Genomic DNA, 17,493 nt, shown 5'->3' with positions numbered 1-17,493 from the left:
CCCCCACAGGGATAAGAAACTGGGCAAGGAATACAGGAAAAAAGGAGATATAAAACCTGGAGAGCTCACACAGGCTGCTGCACCGATCGCTGTCCCAGAGGAAAAGGAAGTGATGCAAGACTGACCGCCCCTATGAAGCCTCTGCAAGGCTACACAAACATGGCCGCTCGGCTGAGGACAAAACCCTGGGCAAAGAGAACATGGCGCTGACATGTGGGATCGATCGCCGCTCAAAATGGCGGCGTTTGGCGCCAAAAACGTTGTGCAGTACCTCACAGGACCTGCCACCATAATTTTTGCCCCAGAAAAATGGCGGATCGCCGCAGCGATCGCCGTACAGCATGTCTAAAATCTCACTGCCTCATATGACACCCAGAAGAAGAGCGGGAGAGCCCCCCCCCCTCACAGCCCACACACAGGCAGCAAGTGCACACAGGAGCTGACAGGGAGCACAGCAGCCACACAGACATGCAGGGTCACACAGTCCCAGACTGACACCCAAAAAAGACAGGTCCCCACATAGAGATACACTTACCAGTCCGGATGGCGTGGGGAGCCTGCTCCAGCGACCAAACCGCAGTACTGAGGACAGGGAGTGTCGCAAGCATGACGCAGTGGAGTTGCGGTGCGAAACCGCAATGGCGTCCAGTGAGGTAGCCACCTCACTGATAGCATCCCTGCAGCAAACAGGGATGGGTCGTTCAATGTGCCAGGGCAAAACCTAAGCTGAACGCTCGATGGCAGGCTAAGAAGCCCCTGGCCCTGAGCCCTGGGATCCAGGGTGGCCAGACTGAGACCCAGCTCCGCACGATCATCTTCATCAGAAGAACTAACTAACGCTGAAAATAAACAGCTAAGTAGAAGAAAGAGAAAAAAACTTCAAATAAAACCAAAAAAGAGAAAAGTGGCTGAGACTAAGAGCCCCAGCACAGGAACAGCCTGCGTACTACTGAGCTAGGCATATGAAACTGAGTTGGTATGCAGGAAGCGGGGAGGTATTGACTGAGGGGACCACCCCCTGGGGGTGGGATATGCTAAAAGCTTTGATATTAATATATTCTGTTGCCTAGCTACTCCTACGGAGCAAAGGTCAATAACCCCATTAGTGACGAATATGAAGAGGCGGCGACTGTCGGAGGACGTAAGAGAAAAATGATTTTAGCTTGTAAACACCAAGTGTCAAAAATAGGCCCAGTCTTAAAGTGGATAAATGGACAACTTTGTGAAAAGTGCTACTTGGATGTTAGGCCTATGTATGTGGCCAGGCTGTGAAAAAGTGTTACACATGTGGTATCGCTATACTCAGGAGGAATAGCAGAATGTATTTTGGGGTGCAATTTTTGCTATGTACATGCTATGTGTTAGAAATATTGCATAAATGGACAGCTTTGTCTAAAAAAAATGTGTTTTAATTTTCTTTCCACATTTTCCAAAAACTTGTGGGAAAAAATGACAAGTTCAAAAGATTCATTATGCCTCAAAAATTATACGTTGGGCTGTTTGCTTTCCAAAATGGGGTCATTTTATGGGGGTTTCCATTGTCCTGGTGCTCCAGGGCCTTCAAAAGTGCGATAGGTTGTCAGGAAATTATATGTGTAATTTGTGCTCCTAGAATGCCGGACGGTGCTACTTGGATGTTAGGCCTCTGTATGTGGCCAGGCTGTGAAAAAGTCTCACACATGTGGTATCGCCATACTCAGGAGGAGTAGTAGAATGTGTTTTGGGGTGTAGTTCCAAGTATACATATGCTGTGTAAGAGAAATAACCTGTTAACTCACCATGCCCCTTATTAAATACCTTGGAATGTCTACTTTCCAAAAGGGGGTAATTTGGGGGGTATTTGTACTTTCCTGACTTTTTAGTGTCTCAAGAAATGAGATAGGCCTTCAGTACATCAGGTGTGGTCAAGTGTGATCAATTTTCAATGATTAGCACCATAACTTGTGGACTCTATAACTTTCACAAAGACCAAATAATATACACTTATTTGGGTTATTTTTACCAAAGATAAGTAGCAGTATAAATTTTGGCCAAAATTTGTGAAGAAAAAATTACTCATTTGCTAAATTTTATGACAGAAACAAAGAAAAATGCGTTTTTTCACAAAAGTTTTCAGTCTTTTTTTATTTATAGCACAAAAAATAAAAAACCCAGTAGTGATTAAATACCATCAAAAGAAAGCTCTATTTGTGTGAAAAAAAGGACACAAATTTTTTATGGGTACAGTGTTGCATGACTGAGTAATTGTCATTCAAAGTGTGAGAGCGCTGAAAGCTGAAAATCAGTCAAACCAAGATTGTGAACATATTTTTTTTTTTTTTTTGGTTTTTGTTTTTTTCTTTTTTTGCAAAATATCACCCTTGCTAAACAAATAATCTAGCCCTGCAAAAAAGGTACCAAAAGAAAACAAAATCTATTTCCTTGCTTACAATGCACAATATTTGTAAAATCTGAAAATATTACATTTCTTTTCAAAAACTTCAAATACAACACAAAATCGTCAACGTTATTTAATAAAAACTGTAAAACTTTTTTTTCTTCACCAAAATATTTTCTTTGTCTCTGAACAGAGTCCATTTTTTTGTGGTTTTTTTTTTTTTTTTTTTTTAAGATTCAGTTTGTTTTTATGTTTTTTTGTCTGTTTTGTTTTTGTAAGAAAACATTCTTATAGGGTTATTATTTAAGAATCGTTCAACTTGCATCAGGGTTCTTGTATGATGTAGTAGCTGCCGAACCCGTTGCTTTCCTGGTCAGAGGCTCCTTGGAGAAAAGAATAATCCTCTCCGTCTAGCATCTCCTCCTTCAGCTGTAACGTCGTTACTATGGGAAAAAAATAAAAAGGTAAGTATAGGTATAGTCTACGTACAATAAATACTATGCTGTGTATATGTTAAAAAAAAAAAAAAAAAAAAAAAAGCAGATAACTGCATGTCAGGACAGTTAGTCGATCCACACATAAAGGTTATATGCAAATTTCAACTTTTGCTTGTAAAAATCAAGCTTGTACCTGCGCATTCTACATCCTGAACCCATCCTGAGACATCCGTTTGAATGAATAATAGCAACACCTTCCAGGGGAGGACTGGGCCAGGGGGGCAATTGCCCCCTGGGCCGCTCTGATGTCTTGTAAAAAAGGCTGCACCGCTTCTGCCACAGACATGCCTAAAGGATTCCTGATGAAGAGAAGTAAAAAGTCCCCACCGCTGACCTACTAAGTCCCGGTTCACACTACCGCGACTTGCCAGGCGACTTGGTTGCCTGATAAGTCGCGGTCCATTCAGTGCTATTGGAACCATTCTAATAGGAGCGACTCAAGTCGCTCCGACTTAGAAAATAGTTCCTGCACTACTTTTGACAGAAGTCGGAGCGACTTGCATTGACTTCCATTATGTGAAGTCCGTGCAAGTCGCGCCGAAGTCGCGGTGCACGGCGACTTCCCCAGTCGCCCCCGAAGTCGTGTCGCCATAGTGTGAACCAACTCTGAGGGTGAGATGAAGACAAGGACAGAGCGCAGCCCTCCCCCCAGAACGGATATTATATACTGTGTCTGAGGAGTAGAGGCCGGTTCCATGCCACTGGAGACTCTCCTCCCCTGGCCAGCCCCAACCCACCTGTCCCAGCTCCCCCCCCAACCGCCCCCTGTTGGCCAGGTTAGGAACCCGGATTCAGCCACTGAGTAGAGAGTACCTGGAGCAGGGCTTCAGCCTGGAATGTGGGGGTCAGGAGGAGGAGAGGAAGAGGGAGAGTGGGAGGGGGGGCTGAGTCGTTGCACCATGGATCTCTGGTTTGTACTCACCCCCTGGGCTGGATGTTGCCAGTCTGCCCCTGACGCCGTCATATGTCTTGGACACTTACCTGATCAAGCTTTTTAGGCTTTTCCATTAATTCGGAGGCCACCTGGTTCTGATAAGCGGCCATTCTTCCTTTGATTAGTGTTGGAGATCACACTTATTAAGGATCGGGTAAGATCATCCTTTTCACGCATGCTGGGATTTGTGGTGCTTTCTGCACAGTCTGTTTGTTTTTTTCAGTACGTTTTATAATTTTTTGCACGATTTTTAATGGACATTTCGCGGAAATTACATCATGCACTTCACGATCATGTTTTATCAATAATTTCTTTTGGACATCCATACATTTTTCACATGAGTTTTGCACTTTATGATCATGTTTATCAATTTGTTAGCGCTGCACTTTATATGATAATGCACTATGTGGAGCCCAATCTCCTTTTTGTTTCTGCATACCGTATATACTCGAGTATAAGCCGACCCGAGTATAAGCCGAGACCCCTACTTTTACCACAAAGAGATGGGAAAAATCATTGACTCGAGTATAAGCCTAGGGTGAGAATGCAGGGCGGCGGGCATGGTACGTTAGAATGCAGGGTGATTGGCATGGTGCAGGAGAATGCAGGGTGACTGGCATGGTGCAGGAGAATGCAGGGTGACTGGCATGGTGCAGGAGAATGCAGGGTGACTGGCATGGTGCAGGAGAATGCAGGGTACTGGCATGGTGCAGGAGAATGCAGGGTGACTGGCATGGTGCAGGAGAATGCAGGGTGACTGGCATGGTGCAGGAGAATGCAGGGTACTGGCATGGTGCAGGAGAATGCAGGGTACTGGCATGGTACAAGAGGATCCGGGGTTGTGGGCATACTACAGGAGATGCAGTGCTGTGGGCATGGAACATGTGGACCATGCCCGCAGCACTGCATCCCTTGTAGTGTGCCCGCAGCCCTGCATAATGGCAGGTAGTAAAGCTGTTTCACTTACCTGTTCCAGAGGCGCCTTCATTTTAAAAATGGCGCTGCCCGGCGCCGACACGTCATTGCGCACGCGCCGCCGCCGCTCGTATACTTTCGGCTATTCCCGGCCTCTCCCGAGCGGCGACGGGAATAGCCGAAATTACACGAAGGGCGGCGGCGCGTGCGCGGTGACATGTATGCGACGGGCGGCGCCATTTTTAAACCTTAAACCCGTCGGAGCGGACAGGGAATTTTTTTTTTTTCCCTTGACTCGAGTATAAGCCAAGGGGGACGTTTTCAGCACAAAAAAATGTGCTGAAAAACTCGGCTTATACTCGAGTATATACGGTAATTGAAATGGGTTCCGAGTAATTAATCCAAGATGTAGCAGGATCGTTCTGAGATTCCCTTTCCTGGTCAAGGTGATCACACAAACGTGATTTGATCTTATTGCTGTATAGCAAGTAATATCAACTGCATCTGGTGAGTTGACAATTCCGTCATTCCTGCATCTGGTGAGTTGGCAATTCATTCATTCCTCTGACAGCACGGGGTGCTTTATTTTATACTTCTCAACATTCACAGGGAAGGAGTTCTGGCGGCTGGTCTTTCCATTTTTACCTTTTCTGAACTATATGAATCACTTTTTTTATGGACACTTTGGATTGGCACATATGTAGTATTTATGATGCACTTTTTTTAACCACTTCTGGACCGGAAGATTTATCCCCTTAACCACTTTAAGGCCGGAGGATTTTCCTGCTTTATGTCCAGGCCACTTTTTTCAACTTGGTACTGCGCGAATTTAACTGAAAATTGCGCGGACATGCAATGCTGTACCCAAACAAAATTTACGTCCTTTTTTTCCCACAAACAGAGCTTTATTTTGGTGGCATTTGATCACCTCTGCGCTTTTCATTTTTTGCGATATGAATAATTAATAATATTGCTTTAAAGTCAATGTAAACCTGATTCGTGAAATTTGACCTAAGCACACACAGTATCTCACAAAAGTGAGTACACCCCTCACATTTTTGGAAATATTTTATTATATCTTTTCATGTGACAACACTGAAGAAATGACACTTTGCTACAATGTAAAGTAGTAAGTGTACAGCTTGTATAACAGTGTAAATTTGCTGTCCCATCAAAATAACTCAACACACAGCCATTAATGTCTAAACCGCTGGCAACAAAAGTGAGTACACCCCTAAGAGCCGGGTCACACTATTGCGATGCGGGAAGGCTGCGAATTCGCAGCCTTTTCCCGCATCGCACACGCACCCCCGGCAGTTCACCCTGCCATATGCGATCCGCTGGGGGTGTCAATGTAATCTTAACGACACCCCCAGTTTGATCGCATATCGCAGTGCGATCGTGCAGTTCGCACAGGATGGGATCGCACAAGTGTGAACCGCTGTGCGATCCGATCCTGATGCGGCTGCAAAAATGCCTCCTGTGCGTGTTTGCACCGGGTGCGATGCGAATTTAGCCATACAAACTGTATGGCTAAACTCGCACCGCACAGCTGATCGCATGTAATGTCGGAGCAGTGCGCTCCGACATTACATGCGAACCCGGCACTCGCATCAGTGTGAACCGGGTCTTAGTGAAAATTTTCCAAATTGGGCCCATTTAGCCATTGTCCATCCCCGGTGTCATGTGACTCGTTAGTGTTGCAAGGTCTAAGGTGTGAATGGGGAGCAGGTGTGTTAAATTTGGTGTTATCGCTCTCACTCTCTCATACTGGTCACTGGAAGTTCAACATGGCACCTCATGGCAAAGAACTCTCTGAGGATCTGAAAAAAAAAGAATTGTTGCTCTACATAAAGATGGCCTAGGCCAGTGATGGCGAACCCTTGGCACCCCAGATTTTGTGGAACTACATTTCCCACGAGGCTCATGCACTCTGCAGTGTGGTTGGGCATCATGGGAAATGTAGTTCCAAAACATCTGGGGTGCCAAGGTTCACCATCACTGGCCTAGGCTATAAGATAGATTGCCAAGACCCTGAAACTAAGCTGCAGCATGGTGGCCAAGACCATACAGCGGTTTTTCAGGACAGGTTCCATTTAGAACAGGCCTCACCATGGTCGACCAAAGAAGTTGAGTGCACGTGCTCAGCGTCATATCCAGAGGCTGTCTTTGGGAAATAGACGTATGGGTGCTGCCAGCATTCCTGCAGAGGTTGAAGGGGTGGGGGGGTCAGCCTATCAGTGCTCAGACCATACGCCGCACACTGCATCAAATTGGTCTGCATGGCTGTCGTCCCAGAAGGAAGCCTCTTCTAAAGATGATGCACAAGAAAGCCTGCAAACACTTTGCTGAAGACAAGCAGACCAAGGACATGGATTACTGGAACCATGTCCTGTGGTCTGATGGGACCAAGACAAACTTTTTTGGTTCAGATAGTGTCAAGTGTGTGTGGCGGCAACCAGGTAAGGAGTACACAGACAAGTGTGTCTTGCATACAGCGAAGCATGGTGGTGGAAGTGTCATGGTTTGGGGCTGCATGAGTGCTGCCAGCACTGGAGAGCTACAGTTCATTGAGGGAACCATGAATGCCAACATGTACTGTGACATACTTAAGCAGAGCATGATCCCCTCCCTTCGGAGACTGGGCCGCAGGGCAGTATTCCAACATGATAACGACCCCAAACACCTCCAAGACAACCACTGCCTTGCTAAAGAAGCTGAAGGTAAAGGTGAAGGACTGGCCAAGCAAAACTCCCGGCCTAAACCTTATTGAGCATCTGTGGGGCATCCTCAAATGGAGGGTGGAGGAGCGCACGGTCTCCAACATCCACCAGCTCCGTGATGTCGTCATGGAGGAGTGGAAGAGGACTCCAGTGGCAACCTGTGAAGCTCTGGTGAACTCCATGCTCAAGAGGGTTAAGGCAGTGCTGGAAAATAATGGTGGCCACACAAAATATTGACACTTTTGGCTTAATTTGAACATTTTCACTTAGGGGTGTACTTACCTTTGTTGCCAGCAGTTTAGTCATTAAAGAGGTTGTAAACCCATGAAACTTTTTTTTTTTTTTGCTGCAACCTGAAAGAGAAACCCATAATGAGCTAGTATGCATCGCATACTAGCTCATTATGAAATACTTACCTAAGAACGAGCCCCCGCCGTGCCGCCTGCTTACCTGTATGACGGGCGACATGTCCAGTCGCCCGTCTTCCGGGATCGCGGCATCCGGCCATCTGATTGGCCGGAGCCGCGGTGACGTCACTCCCGCGCACTCGCGCGGGCGCCAACGGTCACGGCACGGGGCTCTGAAGAAACGGCACCAGCGGCCGTTCCTTCAGAGCGCATGCGCCAGTGACGTCACTGGCTGCATGTAAGGTAAATATCTCCTAAACGGTGCATGTTTAGGAGATATTTACAGTACCTATAGGTAAGCCTTAATATAGGCTTACCTATAGGTACAAGTTGTAGAGGAGGGTTTACTTCCTCTTTAATGGCTGTGTGTTGTTATTTTGAGGGGACAGCAAATTTACACTGTTATACAAGCTGTTCACTCACTACTTTACATTGTAGCAAAGTGTCATTTCTTCAGTGTTGTCACATGAAAAGATAGAATAAATCATTTACAAAAATGTGAGGGGTGTACTTACTTTTGTGAGATACTGTATATCTGTAGTATTCTCTTATCTCTCCAAAGCCCTGAATCCCATGTCTTTCTGCTGTTTTTTTTTGCTCTGTTATCAGTATGATAACTTTTGACAGGTTCTCTGTCAACCAAGATAAAACCAGCCTGAACTTTGTGTTGTGGGAGGTTGCTATAAATAGATTAGCAGAGAGCTTGTCATTTCACAGCACAGCTCTGCCTATGTGGAGTAGGCCTGTATGCCTTTCTTTCAATCAGCTGCCTTGGCTGTATGTAGAGAATCCACTACCAGTGCTGAACAGGAAGAGAAAATCTCTGACACGATGTGCACATTCTAAAGAATATATAAAGCTGAATGCAGCAGATGTACATGAAAAACGTGTGTAGTGAGATTTGTTTCATCTTTGTGTATCATCTGAGGCTGTTCACTTCACTGGGTATATGTGAGGGTTTACACCCATTTAACTGACAATTGCGCGGTCGTGCGACTCTGTACCCAAATACAATTGATGTCCTTTTTTTTTCCCACAAATAGAGCTTTCTTTTGGTGCTATTTGATCACTTGTGCGTTTTTAATTTTTTGCGCTATAAACAAAAAATGACCCACAATTTGTGAAAAAAAACAATATTTTTTACTTTCTGCTTTAACCGGTTGCCGACCGCTTACCGCATATTTACGGCGGCAGTGTGGCTCTCCCAGGCAAACCAATGTAGGGCTACCTCAATCGCTTGGCAGGTAAAAGGGGGCATGCGTGCGCCGCTGGTGGCACGCTCCTGCCCCCACTCGTCAGCAGGGAAGCCGATGCAGCGGGCAGGCAGCTCCGATTGCCGCCTGACACCCGCGAGCGTTCCCTGCTAAAAGAGAAGAAAGGTCAGCTGTTGTAAACACAGCTGACCGTTTTTTTCTCCCTGGAATGATCATAGAGCCCCCGTGATCCTTCTATATAGGATTACAGGTCTCTATGGTCATTCCACAATCCACGCCCCCCCGGTTAGAAACACACCCCTAGGTACACATTTAACCCCTTGATCACCTATACTGTTAACCCCCTTCCCTGCCAGTGTAATTATTACAGTAGCTGTGCATATTTTTAGCACTGATTACTGTAGTAATGTCACTGGTCCCACCCAAAAGTGTCAAAAATGTCAGTCAGGGGTCCGATCTGTCTGCCACAATGTCGCAGTCCCGCAAAAAAAAAAAAAAAAAAAAATCGCAGATCGCCGCCATTACTAGTAAAATAAAATAACAATAAAAATTACACAAATCTTTCCCGTAGTTAGTAGACGCAATAACTTTTGCGTAAACCAATCAAAATACGCTTATTGTGCTTTTTTTTACCGAAAATATATAGCAGAAAACAAATTGGCCTTGGGGATTGTCATATAAAAGAATGTGAAAAATATATATTTTTTTTTCAGAATTGTCTTCTTTTTTTGTTTATAGAGTAAAAATTAAAAATCCCACAGGTGATCAAATACCACCAAAATAAAACGCTGTTTGTGGGAAAAAAAGGACATCAATTTTATTTAGGTACAGGGTCGCACGACCGCGCAAATGTCTGTTAAAATAACGCAGTGCCGAATCGCAAAATATGGCCTGGTCATTAAGGGGGCAAATCCTCCCGGCTCAGAAGTGGTTAAAACACATCCAATAAAAAATTAAAAAAAAAAAAAAAAATCGAATTTCTTCATCAAATTTGGCCAATGTGTATTCTGCTACATATTTTTGGCAAAAGAAAACCCACAATAAGCGTAAATTAATTGGTTTGCACAAAAGTTATTGCATCTACATACTATGGGATAGGTTTATGGACTTTTTAATTTTCTTTTAATTTCATGTTCTCACTAGTAAGGACAATAATCAGCGATTTTTAGCAGGAATGCGACATTGCGGTGGACAGATCTGACACTAATGCCCCATACACACGTGCAGATTATCTGCAGACTTTTGTCTGCAGACTTACCAAAACCATATAATATGAGGTCAAACCTAAACACTTTCAATTTGTATGCAATCCGGCAGGCCCTTGCACTACATAGAAAAGGTAAGTCTGCAGACAAAAGTCTGCAGATAATCTGCACGTGTGTATGGGGCATAAGTGACACTTTTTGGGGAACAGTGACACCAATACAGTGATCAGTGCTAAAAGAAAATCCACTGTCACTGTACTAATGACACTGGCAGGGAAGGGTTTAAAACCAGGGGTGAGTGTGCTCCTAGGGAGTGCTTTCTAACTGTGTGTGTGTAAGGGGGGGTGGTGGATGCACTGGACAAAAAGAGAAATCTGTGTTTCTGCTTAGCTGAAACACGAGTTCTCTTTTACTCCCTGACATAACAGTGGTCTGCCTTGTTTACATAGGAAGGCCAGCGTTCTACCTTTCCTACGAGCGATCGCTGGGTCCCGGCAGCTGCCTGCTGATTGGCTGCCGCTGTGTCCAATCACAGCGGGAGCAGCGCCCTAGATCGCGTGCACAAAATCACGTACAGGCATGGGATTTTGCGCAGTAGGGCCACATTGCCGCAGTATAGATGCGGTGGGTGGTCCGGGAAGCGATTAAAAAAAAATAAAAAATAATTGTGTGCAGCTTTTTTTCTCCCGTTTTCCTGCCGTCTCTTTCTGTCTGCATCCCTTCAAGCATTGGTTGTATTTCTCAGGTGACAACAGTGGCCCATGTCTGTGTAATGGGTGTTAAAAATGCCACTTGTAGTTACCGTCAGATTCCCGTGTGACAACCAAGGAATAGAACTGGTTAACAGGGATGGAGCGTTGTCACTGCGGAAGTGCCTGAACAAGGTCCTTCATGGTGGGACCACCAGGTATTATTTTAATGAATAAACAAGCAAAAAATTGGGGGAGCAAACCCTGAACATGTATATCTAAAGCCGGTGCAGCTATGGACCAAGCAACATGTATATTAAAAAAGAATAGCGCAACCATGCAAAAGAAATGACTATCAAATATGGAGACAATCCATTAATAAAAATGGGGGTTTAGTCCCACCATATGGCCATATTGTGCTCAAGCCCACTACTGCGTCAAAGTACCCCATTATCAGTGGGTCCTACACTATCCATAGAAAAGGGGTGAATCCAGCCTCTCTAACCCTTGGAGACAACACTCCTTGCTGGGATGGATGTGCTAATGCACTACAAAGGACTCCTCCTATATCTACTTGATAGTGGACTCTGATAGAGTACAGGTGACGCAGTGGTGGGCTTGAGCACTATATGGCCATATGGTGGGACCAGATCCCCATTTTTATATATGGATTGTCTCCATATTTGATAGTCATTTCTTTTGCATGTGTGCGCTATTCTTTTTTAATATGCATGTCGCTTGGTCCATAGCTTCACCGGCTTTAGATATACATGTTCAGGGTTTGCTCCCCCAATTTTTTGCTTGTTTATTATTTTAATGAAACCTGCAGATTTCAAAATAATGAAAAGGAGTTGTAGCATCTTACAGTATAATGAATTCACTGACTGGGTTTATACACACTGTAAAAAAAAAAAAAATGTCATGACTGGAATTACCCTTTTACCCCCTTCCTGCCCAGGCCAAATTTTAGCTTTCAGCACTGTTACACTTTGAATGACAATTGCCGGTCATACAACACTGTACCCATATAAAATTTTGATCATTTTTTTTTTTCACACAAATAAAGCTTTATATTGGTGGTATTTAATCACTGCTGAGGTTTTTTTTTTATTTTTTGTAAAAAAAAATAAAAAACGACAAAAGACGAACATTTTAAAAAAAAAAAAATACGTTCTTCTTAGTTTCTGTCAGAAGATTTTGTAAATAAGTAATTTTTCTCCTTCACTGATTTGCACAGATGAGGCTGCACTGATGAGCAGGCACTAATATGCAGCACTGATAGGCGGCACAAATATGCAGTACTGATAGGCGGCACTGATGAGCAGCCACTAATATGCAGTACTGATGAGCAGGCACTAATATGCAGCACTGATAGGCGGCACTGATGAGCAGCCACTAATATGCAGCACTGATCAGCAGCCACTAATATGCAGCAGTGATAGACGGCACTGATGAGCAGGCACTAATATGCAGCACTGATGAGCAGCCACTAATATGCAGCACTGATAGGCGGCACTGATGAGCAGCCACTAATATGCAGCAGTGATAGGTGACACTGATGAGCAGCCACTAATATGCAGCAGTGATAGGCGGCACTGGTAAGCAGGCACTAATATGCAGCACTGATGAGCAGCCACTAATATGCAGCACTGATAGGCGGCACTGATGAGCAGGCACTAATATGCAGCACTGATAGGCGGCACTGATGAGCAGGCACTAATATGCAGCAGTGATAGATGGCACTGATGAGCAGGCACTAATATGCAGCACTTATAGGCGGCACTGATCAGCAGGCACTAATATGCAGCAGTGATAGACGGCACTGATGAGCAGCCACTAATATGCAGCACTGATAGGCGGCACTGATGAGCAGGCACTAATATGCAGCAGTGATAGACGGCACTGATGAGCAGGCACTAATATGCAGCACTGACAGGCGGCACTGGTGAGCAGGCACCAATATGCAGCACTGATAGACGGCACTAAAAGGCAGCACGCATTTGCATCACTTACAGACCCCAAATCCCTCCACAAAGACTACCTGTCACCAGGGATGTTTACATTCCTTGTGACAGCAATAAAAGTTTTTAAAAAATAAATAAATTAAAGGGACAGTGTAAAAATAAAAATTTTAAATGTACAGGATATCGGCACCTAATATTGGCTATCGGCCTGAAGGGTGGCCTTTAAAAATTGGGATCGGCCCTGAAAAAACAATGTCAGTCGATCCCTAATGTTCAGCTTTATATTATGATTGAACCTCAGTGTTACGAGTCTCCTGCAGCTTCTTTCTATCTACATGCACTCCAGCGATGGCTGCAGGTCATTTGTCATTGTGGGTTTCCTGATGGTGAGAACAGTGGGCTATATCTGTGTAATGTGCATTATCATGGTCACTTTTAGTCTCTTATTGGGACAATGTGTGATTGGGTAACTACAATATACAATTTGGAGACAGGGAGAGTGTTGACACATCCGTTGTAGGATCAGCAGGTATCACAAAAGTTGCAGATTTAGGATTATAGAAAATGGACTGAGTGAAGGGAAATCAAGAATTTTAGGGCCCATCCACACTATTGTGTTGCGAAAACGTTCACTGCAATGAAGCAACCTATTCATTTGAACGAGCTGCCTAATGTACCAAAAAAAAGCACATGTATTATTTTTGCATTACAGAACACTGCAACGTACGATATGGTGTCACTATGTGTTGCAGCGTTTGTCAACACTTCTGTTGACAGGCTGGGATTCCATAAGGTTCTCTGTCCTGGGACACCAGGACAACCAGTCCGATTCCCAGCTCCGCAACGCTGTAATCTTCCGAAGTCTGACTAACTAAGCGCAGGAACAAATAAAAAGCTAGTAGTGCAAAGAAAAAAAAACACACTTAGCAGAAAATAAAATGTAATAAAATGTAATAAAAACAGAGAAAAGGCTGAGACTGTAGCCCCAGCACAGGGAAGCCTGCCTACTCCTATCTAGGCAAAAGACAAACTGAATTGGGAATGAGGCTAGCCGGGGGTATTGGACCAGAGGGACAGCCCCCTGTAGGTGTGTCTATGCAAAGTTTTGTGTTTTTAACAAAATCTTCTGCCTAGCTTACTCCTGTGGATAAGAGGTCAATACCCATTGGTGAAGACTATATGAGGGGCGGCGACTGTCAGAGGACGTAAGAGAAAACAAAGTTATATTTACTTACATTGTGGTGCTGGAGGTTGTAGCTGGTATCCCGTTAACTGACACCATCCAACAGGATAGAGGTCTGCAGATTCACAGTCAACCCACTGATCATACTCGTCTTCCCAGCCATCAAAATGAATCCTTAGAAGCCTGTGTATGATGCATGTGACTGTGGCTACACACACCAGGCGAGGCTCCATGAGGTCCACAGCTTCAAGCTTCATCCCGACGCGGAAGCCGTGATTGGGGACTTCCTGGAGAGGCAAACAGAACTGCATTTGTTAAGAAGCCTTTAACCGGTTGCCGACCGCCGCACGACTATATACTGCGGCGGTCAGCCCCGGCCAGGCAGAGTGACGTATGGGTACGTCACTCGCCTGTCACTGACTTGTGAGCCAATTGCGGGCGGACGCGCGCCCCGTTCACTGACAAGTCAGTGCGTGTGATCGGCGGACCCAATCGTCCGCCGGTCACTCACGATCGCTCCGGTGAAGGGAGAAAGGCGGACGGCTTATGTAAACAAGCCGCCCTTCATTCTCCCTGGTGTAAAATTGAAGATCAGACGGATCTACTATGTAGAACCGTTGATCTCTGTTTTTACACCAATAGCCATGTCCCTTTACAGTTAGAATCATGCCCCTAGGACACACTTAACCCCTCCCTCCCCAATACAGTTAACCCCTTCCCTGCCAGTGTCATTTTTGCAGTAACAGTGCATATATATAGCACTGATTACTGTAGTAATGTCACTGGTACCCCCAAAAGTGTCAAAAATGTCAGTCAAGGGTCCGATCTGTCCGCCGCAATGTCGCAATACCACAAAAAAAAAAATACGCGTTAAAAAAAAAAAAAAAGAAACAACACCAAAAATGACAAAAATCTTCCCCTTTGTTAGTAAACGCGATAACTTTTGCGCAAACCAATCAAAATACGCTTTTTGCGATTTTTTTTACCAAACATATGTAGCATAAAACAAATTGGCCGAAAATGTTAAAAAATTTTGATTTCTACATTTTTTTTGGGGAATTTCATATAAAAAAATGTGAAGAGTATTGTTATTTTTGCAAAATTGACGCTCTTTTTTTGTTTATTAGCGCATGATCAAAAAAAAATAAAAATAAATAAATCGCACAGGTGATCAAATACCACCAAAAGAAAGCTCTGTTTGTGGGAAAAAAAAGACGTCAAATTTGTTTAGGTACAGCGTCGCACGACCGCGCTATTGTCCGTTAAAGTCACGCAGTGCCGAATCGCAAAATACCCCCTGGTCTTTTAGCAGCCAAATCCTCCGGGGCTTAAGTGGTTAAAAAGGAATATTTTAATTATTGCACAGCTAGCAATAGTATGAGGAAAGCTGTACAGTAACAAATATACAGGCTGCCATAAGTCAATGCAAGCTGCCTGGCTTTCTAGGCCTTCAGCATTTTCTGATTCTGAGACACTGGGAAAAAAGGGAGGAGCCCTATGGGAGACCCCCTGTACAAATGTAATAAATAGCGAGAGGCCAAAGGCCTCTTTCACAAAATAGAAATGGCAGATACCTGAACCTTGGTGTTGTTGAAAGCCAAAAACGCTGGTCCAAATCCAGCTGTAGGAAGAAGTAGACCACCTGGTTTTAAGCAACATAGAAAGCAAAGATTCAGGTTCTCCTATCCCTTAAAACCTGGGCTTCAACAGCAATGCCATTAAAGCCAGCGACTGAGAAGCAAGATGGGCCCTTGGAACAGACGTTCCTGACAATTTAGTAGTGCCTGCAGGGAGCCAAACGTTTTGCCAGGTTGGCATACCAAATTTGCCTGAGTCAGTCTGGAGCAATGAGGTTCATCAGAATGTCCTCAACCTCAATCCTAAAGAGCAGACAAGCAAGAAGTTTAAGAACATGCATAGATCAGGGTGTATTAATCAGGGTGCAGTGTGCTATTGAACCTACGGGAAGAAAGTCTACATTCAAGTGCAGGTGTCCACTCTCTCAGGTCCATGCTCTGCCATGCTGGGACAATCTGCCTGTCCAATTGTCTATGCCTAAAATGTCTATGGGTAACATTGCAGGAATGTAAAGGTCAGCTTAAGAGAGAATCTGTTTTCTTTTTTGTCAATGACACTTGGTTCCTCCCTGATGGCTGTTTGCCATCGCCTTGGTTCTGTTCAACTGCATTCAGATCAGATGACCCACCAACAGGGTGGTCTAACACTGAAGGGTCAGCCAAATTGCCCACAAATACAGGATGTTTGTCAAGAGGCAAGATTTCTCAGACGACAAGGTGACCAGGATGCCTTCCCAGTCTGACAGGCTGTTGTCCATCAGGGGGATCTTTGAAAAGATGGGAAGAAAGGATTTTCCTGACTCAAGAACCAGATTCCTTGTCCACAAAGCCAGGGATAGCCTTGTTTTTGGCATCAACTTAACTGACATGTCCAAATACAAACAGGCGTGAGTGTTACATTGCAGCTGTCTGTAAAGAAGTTAGGTGAAGGGGACTGCCTCAAAGAAGGCTACCATCAGGCCCAAGACTCTCATGCAAAAGCGGAGGAGGTCAGCTGTCACAATGGGTGGTCCAATGCTGAAGGGGCAGCCAAATTTCCCAAAGCTCTAGGATGTTAATCAGGAAGCAAGATTCTTCAACAGCCAAGTCACCTGCACTAATAATGTGCCCAGGGCTACTCTCCAACCCAAAAGGTTGCCGTTCACAAGTAAAATCTACCAAAAACCAGGAAGAAAGGATTTCCCCGACTCCAGAGACAGATTCCTGAGCCACCAAGCCAGAGACAGCATGGTCTCTGACAGTAACCAAATTGACCTGTTAAGAGACAGGACTGACTTGCCCTTTGGTGATCTAGGTCTCTCTGGTTGAGGGAGGCAATACCAGATTTCATCCAAAATTTTTGGACTCAAATGTGAGTAGTCAGAGCCATGAGATAAAAGATGGGGCAAATGCCCCCCTTCGCTGGGGTACAGTAAAAAGGTGGGAACCTTGGAACGGTTGGTGACTGGGGTAACCAACGTCCTAATCCAGATGTCAAACTAAGCAATAGTTAGATCATTTTTAAAGGGCTTTAGATCAATCAAACATGGTTTGACAAAGTAAAGTCATATCCAGGATTGGGTTTACAACTGGATCCTCACAAACTGGAATCAACAACTTATCATTTGGGTCCTTAAAGATAGGTTCATCGTCAACTGCTACAGTAAGAGCCTTGTGGAGGAAAAATATGGCCAGATCCACAGTGGGAATGGACTGTTTTTCTGAACAAAGTACTCGCAAAACTGATACAACACTAACACTTAAGGGCCATACACACTAAAGACTTTTTCCTTCAGATTTACCTTTTCTATGTAGTGCAAGGGCCTGCC

The sequence above is a fragment of the Pelophylax lessonae genome, assembly GCF_965119305.1.
Source record: "Pelophylax lessonae genome assembly, chromosome: 11".
Taxonomy (NCBI): Eukaryota; Metazoa; Chordata; class Amphibia; order Anura; family Ranidae; genus Pelophylax; species Pelophylax lessonae.
Note: the sequence above shows the minus strand (reverse complement) of the source record.